This window comes from Musca vetustissima, unplaced genomic scaffold (assembly GCF_032173495.1).
Source record: "Musca vetustissima isolate MV318-11 ecotype Yass unplaced genomic scaffold, APGP_CSIRO_Mvet_v1 utg24406, whole genome shotgun sequence".
Classification (NCBI taxonomy): Eukaryota; Metazoa; Arthropoda; class Insecta; order Diptera; family Muscidae; genus Musca; species Musca vetustissima.
In genome coordinates this window covers 163,108-170,127 of record NW_026876036.1, presented here as the reverse complement: position 1 = coordinate 170,127, position 7,020 = coordinate 163,108, and positions in this window count along the sequence as shown.

Genomic DNA, 7,020 nt, shown 5'->3' with positions numbered 1-7,020 from the left:
GAAACAAATAAAATTTGGTTACATTTTTCTGATGGAAAATGTGCTAAAATTAAAATTTTCACAGTTTTTTTTACATTTGATGTCATAGTTCAAGATGAAAAAACATGTGTATGTGGTCGTGTGAACATTTTTTATTAATAAATTTCCGAATAAAAAATAATGTCGTATGTGGAAAATTGCCTATTAATTTATTATGGCCCACATAATAAATTTTGAAACAAATTATGGGAAATTAGCACAGATTAATGTGCTAAATAGTAGCGACAGAAGACAAATAGACAGACAAAGCCAATAAATTCTAGATGTCACAAAAATGTATTCCACCCTCTGTTCTACAAGAAAAACATCGACACGTCGGAAAATGAAAAAAAAACAAAAACACCCAAAAAAATCTGGCTAATGTCATTGACTTGATCAAGAGTGTGTGAACATTAATGGTGATCAACATCATCACCGCCACCTAAAGAATTTTCTTCACACATTCTTATGAAAATTGTTTCCGATCTTTCTTTTTTTTTTTTTTTTGTACGTCACTGTTAATAGGATCATTTATCATGTTGGACCAAAAGAAAATGGATCACAAGTTAAAGACAATATATATATATATATATATAGAGGCGTGGATTTTTTAAAATTATTTTTTAAGGGCCTATATAAGCGTGGATTTTTTAAAAAAAAATTTTTAAGGGCCTATATAAGCGTGGATTTTTATAAAAATATTTTTTCAATGACCTCTATAAGGCGTGGATATTTAAAAAATCGATAGCCTCTATAAGTTGTGGATTTTTAAAAATATATTTTCAAAGACCTATATAAGGCGTGGATATTTTAAACATATTTTTTCTACTACCTATAATCTGTGAATTTTTTAAAATATATTTTTTAGGGCCTACATAAGGCGTGTGTTTTTTTTTAATATTTTTTCAAGAAGGCGTTGATATTTAATATTTTATATCAAAAGTCTTATATTAGGCGTAATTAAAGAATCAAGAATTTAATATTAGACGTGGATTTTTTTAATATTCTTTCAAGGCCTCTATAAGATGGGGATTTTTTTCTAAATATTCATTAAAATAATAAGGATATTATAAAAGCAAAAAATAAAAGGTCTAAATCGCAGCAGGTTTTTTTTTAATATTTTTCAGAAATCGATAAGGCCAGGTATTTATACCCTTCACCACACTGTGGTACAGGGTATTATGTCTTTGTGCATATGTTTGTAACAGGCAAAAGGAATCGAGATAGACCCATAGTTACTTTTGAGAATATGCATAGAATCACTTTCTGAGTCGATTTACGCATGTCCGTATGTCCGTCCGTCCGTCCATGTATTTTTGTGAACAAAGTACAGGTCGCATTTATGATCCGATTTGGATGAAATTTGGCACAGTTCACTTATTTGGCCCAGGGACGAACCCTATTGAAATTGAGAAAAATCGGTTCAGATTTAGATATAGCTCCCATATATATTTTCGTCCGATTTAAGGTAAATGGTGCACCAAAGTCCCTATATATCGTTCGATTTGCACGAAATTTGGCACAGCGTAATAAATTAAGCCTAGAATAATGTCTGCCAAGTTTCGTAAAAATCGGTCCAGATTTAGATATAGCTCCCACACATAGTTTCGTCCGATTTTATGTAAATAGTGCACCAAAGTCCCTATATATCGTTCGATTTGCACGAAATTTGGCACAGCGTAATGAATTAAGCCTAGAATGATGTCTGCCAAGTTTCCTGAAAATCGGTCCAGATTTAGATATAGCTCCCATATATAGTTTCGTCCGATTTTATGTAAGTGATGCACCAAAGTCCCTATATATATTTCGATTTGCACGAAATTTGGCATAACGTACTTAATAGAGCCTAGAGTGCTTTATGCCAAGTTTCCTGGAATGATGTGTGCTGAGTTTCGTGAAAATCGGTTCAGATTAAGATATATATATATATATATATATATTTCCGTCAGATTTAATGTAAATAATGTACCAAAGTTCTAATATTGCATAGATCGATTGATTTTAAGTAATTGACACACCAAGGAACCAATATATGATTGAAAGAACAAAACGTACTGAAATTAGTATAACCCAACCTGTGAAAAGATTCGTTGAAATCGGTTCAAATTTGGATATAGATTCCACATATATGTTCATCTAAGGTAATTGGTGCTTTTAAGACCCTATATATCTTTGCACGAAATTTGGCATAGCGTGCTGAATTGCGTCTATAATAATGTGTGCCAAGTTTCATGAAAATCGGTTCAGATGTATATAAAGCTCCCATATATATATATATATATATATAGTCGCCCGATTTTAGGTAAATGGTGCACCAAAGTCTTTGAAAATCATTCCATTTCCACGAAATTTGTCATAGCGTACTGAATTAAGTTTAGAATGACGTGAGCTAAATTTCGTGAAAATCGGTTCAGATTTAAATGTAGCTCCCATATATATTTTCGTCCGGTTTTATGTAATTGGTGCATCGATAGGATACATCTTAGGATACATCTGTTGAATATACCCAAAGTGGTGAAGGGTATCATATAGTCGGCCCAGTCCGACTTTACTGCATTCCTTACTGGTTTTCAAGATTATAAATGGAAAAAATATTTTTTAATGAATTTTTTAACGCTTTAAAAAAATAATTTTTTTAAAATAAATTCACGCCTTGAAAAAAATATTTTTAAAAATAAATCCACACCTTGACAAAATATTTTTTAATAAATTCACGTCTTGAAGAAATATTTTTTTTTATTTAAATAGACCCCAAGAAAAAATATTAGAAATTGATAATTTTCAAGTAATGGAATTTGAAAAAATAAAAATAGAGGCCTATAAATTGTATTTATAAATAAAAAAATATGTAATTTAAAAAATCCATGCCGCAATTTTTTTTAAATAAAAACTATGTCTTGAAAAAATTATTATTTTATTCAAACCTTATAAAAATCCACTCCTTGAAAAATATTCTTTTATAAAAATCCACTACATGAAAATAGTCGTTTATAAAAAATTACCCACCCCCTTCTCGGTTTCAAAAAATTTAATTTTGTATTTTGATTTAATTCGAACCTACACTAATTCCAGAATTAGTGTACCAAGTGATAAGGAATATTTTCACAAGGACTATTAAGGCAATGGGCGTGGATTTTTAAAGGATATTTTCACAAGGACTGTTAAGGCAACAACTCTTGAAAATATATAGCAGATTTATTGTGCTAGCATCAAGCGACGGCAAGAGGGCTTCTCAATCTTTAAACGCATTTTTCTCCAAACAGCGTTTTTGCGAATGGCGGGCGCGATAACTCAAAAACTAATAATCCGATCGATTCCAAATTTTGGGACGTTTCTCAGTGAATGTATAGCTATCATTCGGTCAACATCTTCCTTATTTTTTAACTTAGTTCGTGGTAAGACTTAGGCGATTATTAAGTCTATAATCCTAGTTCATACGAGAGCCAGACATTGCACTCTTTCTAACACCGTTGGAATTTTCGGAGTCCGATATTCCAGTGAGGAGTTATCATGCCCGCCATCAAAAATAAAGATTTTTTTTGATCACAAAAAACAACAACTTTTTTTAATTATTTTTCAAATCTTTAAATATATATGTGCAAAGTTACAAACCAAAACATGTATAGGTATTCATTTACCAATGGAAATCTTGAAAAATTAAAATCGAGAATGGGGGAGGTCCCCTTAAAGGTCAATCACTCCTCTTGGATATACTATCAACTTCTCGAGTCTATATCCTTCAGGGATAAATATATACGCTACAGAATACACATTTTGTAATTTTTCACACGAAAGTCAGGGTCCTTTGACTCGCTAAATATTGACCTATCTTTATCAAAACAGGCATGCTTATTCTTTGGCCAATCGCCTTCTCCATGTGAAAATTGAAGCTTGTACAGCGACCAGAAAAACCGACAAAAAATTAAGTATTTGGTCCATTTCATCCCTTAAATATTAACCGATCTTTACAAAAAACAATAGGGATCTTCATTGCCCAGAACCCATCGTACATGCAAAATTTCGTGAAGATTGGTCCATAACTGTGGCCTGTATGTTTACAAATTATAATGGGTAGAGGGACGGACGGACGGACGGACTGACACACATGTCTAGATCGACTCAGCTAGTCGAGTATTATGACCGGTATACTTAAAGGTGGGTCTAGGACCAATATTTCGCGACGTTACAAACTCTTGGGGCTGCACAAAGCTATAATAAAATCCAATTCTCCAAAAATTCCTGTGTTTATAAAAATCCACACTTTTATTTTTTTATAAAAGTCTACGCAAATCAATTATCAGCTTTATAATAGTTTTAAAAATCAGGTATCCAAATACTAGAAATTTATTACCGAAGTTATCATGAAATCATGAATATTGCTTATTTGTGTTATCCACATATAAATATTCAAAAATATCCTCGTTATTAAATAAAAATTGATTATCCACTTATACAAATGATGAAAATCGATTATCCGCGTTATCCAAATGAAAAATATCAATTATCCACGTTACATCATGCCCTGGAATCATTATCAGCGTAACCCAAATGAAAAATTGCCTTTGTACATGTTATCCAAGCGCATTAAAATCATTATCCGCCTTATCCTAATGCCCAAAAAATCATTATCCGTGTTATCCAAATAACTAAAATTCATTATTCGTATTATCCAAATGACGAAAATAGATTATCCGCGTTATTCAAATGCAAAAAAATCGTTATCTGTGTTATCCAAATGAAAATTATCTATTATCCGCGTTATCCAAATGCCAAAAAATTATTATCAGCGTTATCCAAATGAAAAATATCCATTATCCACACTACCCAAATAATTAAAATCCATTATCCGTGTTATCCAAATAATCGAAATTGATTATCCGTGCAATGTAAATTATGAAAAATCATTATCCGCGTTATTCAAATGAAAAACATCCATTATCCGTTTTACCCAAATGCTGAAAAAAATTATCCGTGTTATTTAAATGAAAAAAAAATCGTTATCCCTATTATCCAAATGATGAATATTGATTATCCTCATTATCCAAATACAGAAAAATTATTATCCGCGTCATCCAAATTAAAAATATCTATTATCCACGTAATAAAAATCCATTATCCGTGTTATCCAAATGATGGATATAGATTATCCGCGTTATCCAAATGCCGAAAAATCATTATTCGTGCTATCCTAATACTTAAAACGTATTATCCGTGTTATAAAAATCATAAATATTCATTATCCGTATTATCCCAAAGACATAAAATCCATTATCCGCATTATCCAATCTATGAATTTCTTTCATATCTGTCGAAACACATTCTCCTTCTGAAAATCAACATATTTTATTCTAACCTTTAATGAATAATTTGCACCCATTATAAATTACTCCACTTAGAATGACGAACATTTAACACTTTCCCTTCCTGTTGCTTAGATGTAGAAGAAGAAGAATAAATAGAATTGACATAATGACAGGCAGTCATAACAATTAATTGTGAAGGAAAAAAATGCAGAACGTAGAGGAAAAACTATTACAAAAGGTAGTCACACCATGAGGGGGGGGAAAGGGGCGGGAGAGGGGGAACTAGGCAAACCACCTCTATAGCCTAGCTTCCCTTATTCCCCTTTCACACTCTAACAATCGTTCACTGTTGTTCCCCGACATTCCATTAATTGCTAAAAAATCTCTGGAAATTCTTTGCCTATCCTCGCCCAGTTAAATAGCTGTCAATTTATATTCTTGTCCATCAGGTCGGTGTGTCCGTCTCCCTGGCTCGTTGGCACTCTCTGTTGAGTCTCTTTGACAAATATCATTGAAAAGATAAATTGTTATCGGTTTATTTATGTCCAATTTAATCCTTAACTGGGTGATATTCTCGTTCGTGTTCATGTTGAAAGTCACAACAAATTTGTTTTTTTTTTTCTTTGCGAACATCAAACATGTTTGGAATAGGGAGGGGGCTCAGAAGTGAGTGCTGTAGGTGAGTGAGTGACTAAGTGAAAAATAGTTGGAGATTTTGAGTGGGCCAAAAGGGTAGAGTAGAATTGATGGTGATGGTAACTAGTCTAGCCTTAATGATGGTAATTACCATTGGCACGCACATGCCTGGGAAATTTCAGCAGTCCAGCGTTGAGTCTGCCGGCCGGTCTTTGGAGATAGCTGGTAGCTGTGAATATGGGCGGACATAGAAACTGAAGTCTGTCTATCGATGGTCTGTCAAATTTTAACTAATGCAAATCATAATAAACCAATTAGGAGGTTGTCAGAATAGAAATGGGTAAAATGAGAGAGAAAGGAGATGAGAGGAAGAAAAATAGGGAGAGAAAAAAATAAATGGTGCACCAAAGTCCCTGAATATCTTTCGATTTTCACGAAATTTGGCATAGCATAATGAATTAACTCTATAATGATGTGTGCTTAGTTTCGTAAAAATCTGCACAGATTTAGATATAGCCTCCATATATATTTTCGTCCGATTTAAGGTAAATGGTGCACCAACGTTCCTATATATCTATCGATTTGCGCGAAATTTGGCATAGCGTACTGAATTGAGATTAGAATGATGTGTGCTAAATTTCATGAAAATCGGTTTAGATTTAAATATAGCTACCATATATATTTTCGTCCGATTTTAGGTAAATGGTGCACTAAAGTCACTATATATCTTTCTATTTGCACGAAATTTGGCATAGCGTAGCGAAATAAGTCTAGAAAGATGTCTGCTAATTTTAGTGAAAATCGGTTCAGATTTAGATATAGCTCCCTTATATATTTTCGTCCGATTTAATAGAAATTGTACACCAAAGCCCCTATATATCTTTCGATTTGCACGAAATTTGGCACAGAGTACTGAAATGAGTCTAGAGTGGTGTTTGCTAAATTTCGTGAAAATCAGTTCAGGTTTAGATATAGCTCCCATATATAGTTTCCTCCGATTTTAGGTAAATGATGTACCAATGTCTCTATATATCTTGCGATTTTCATGAAATTTGGTACAGTG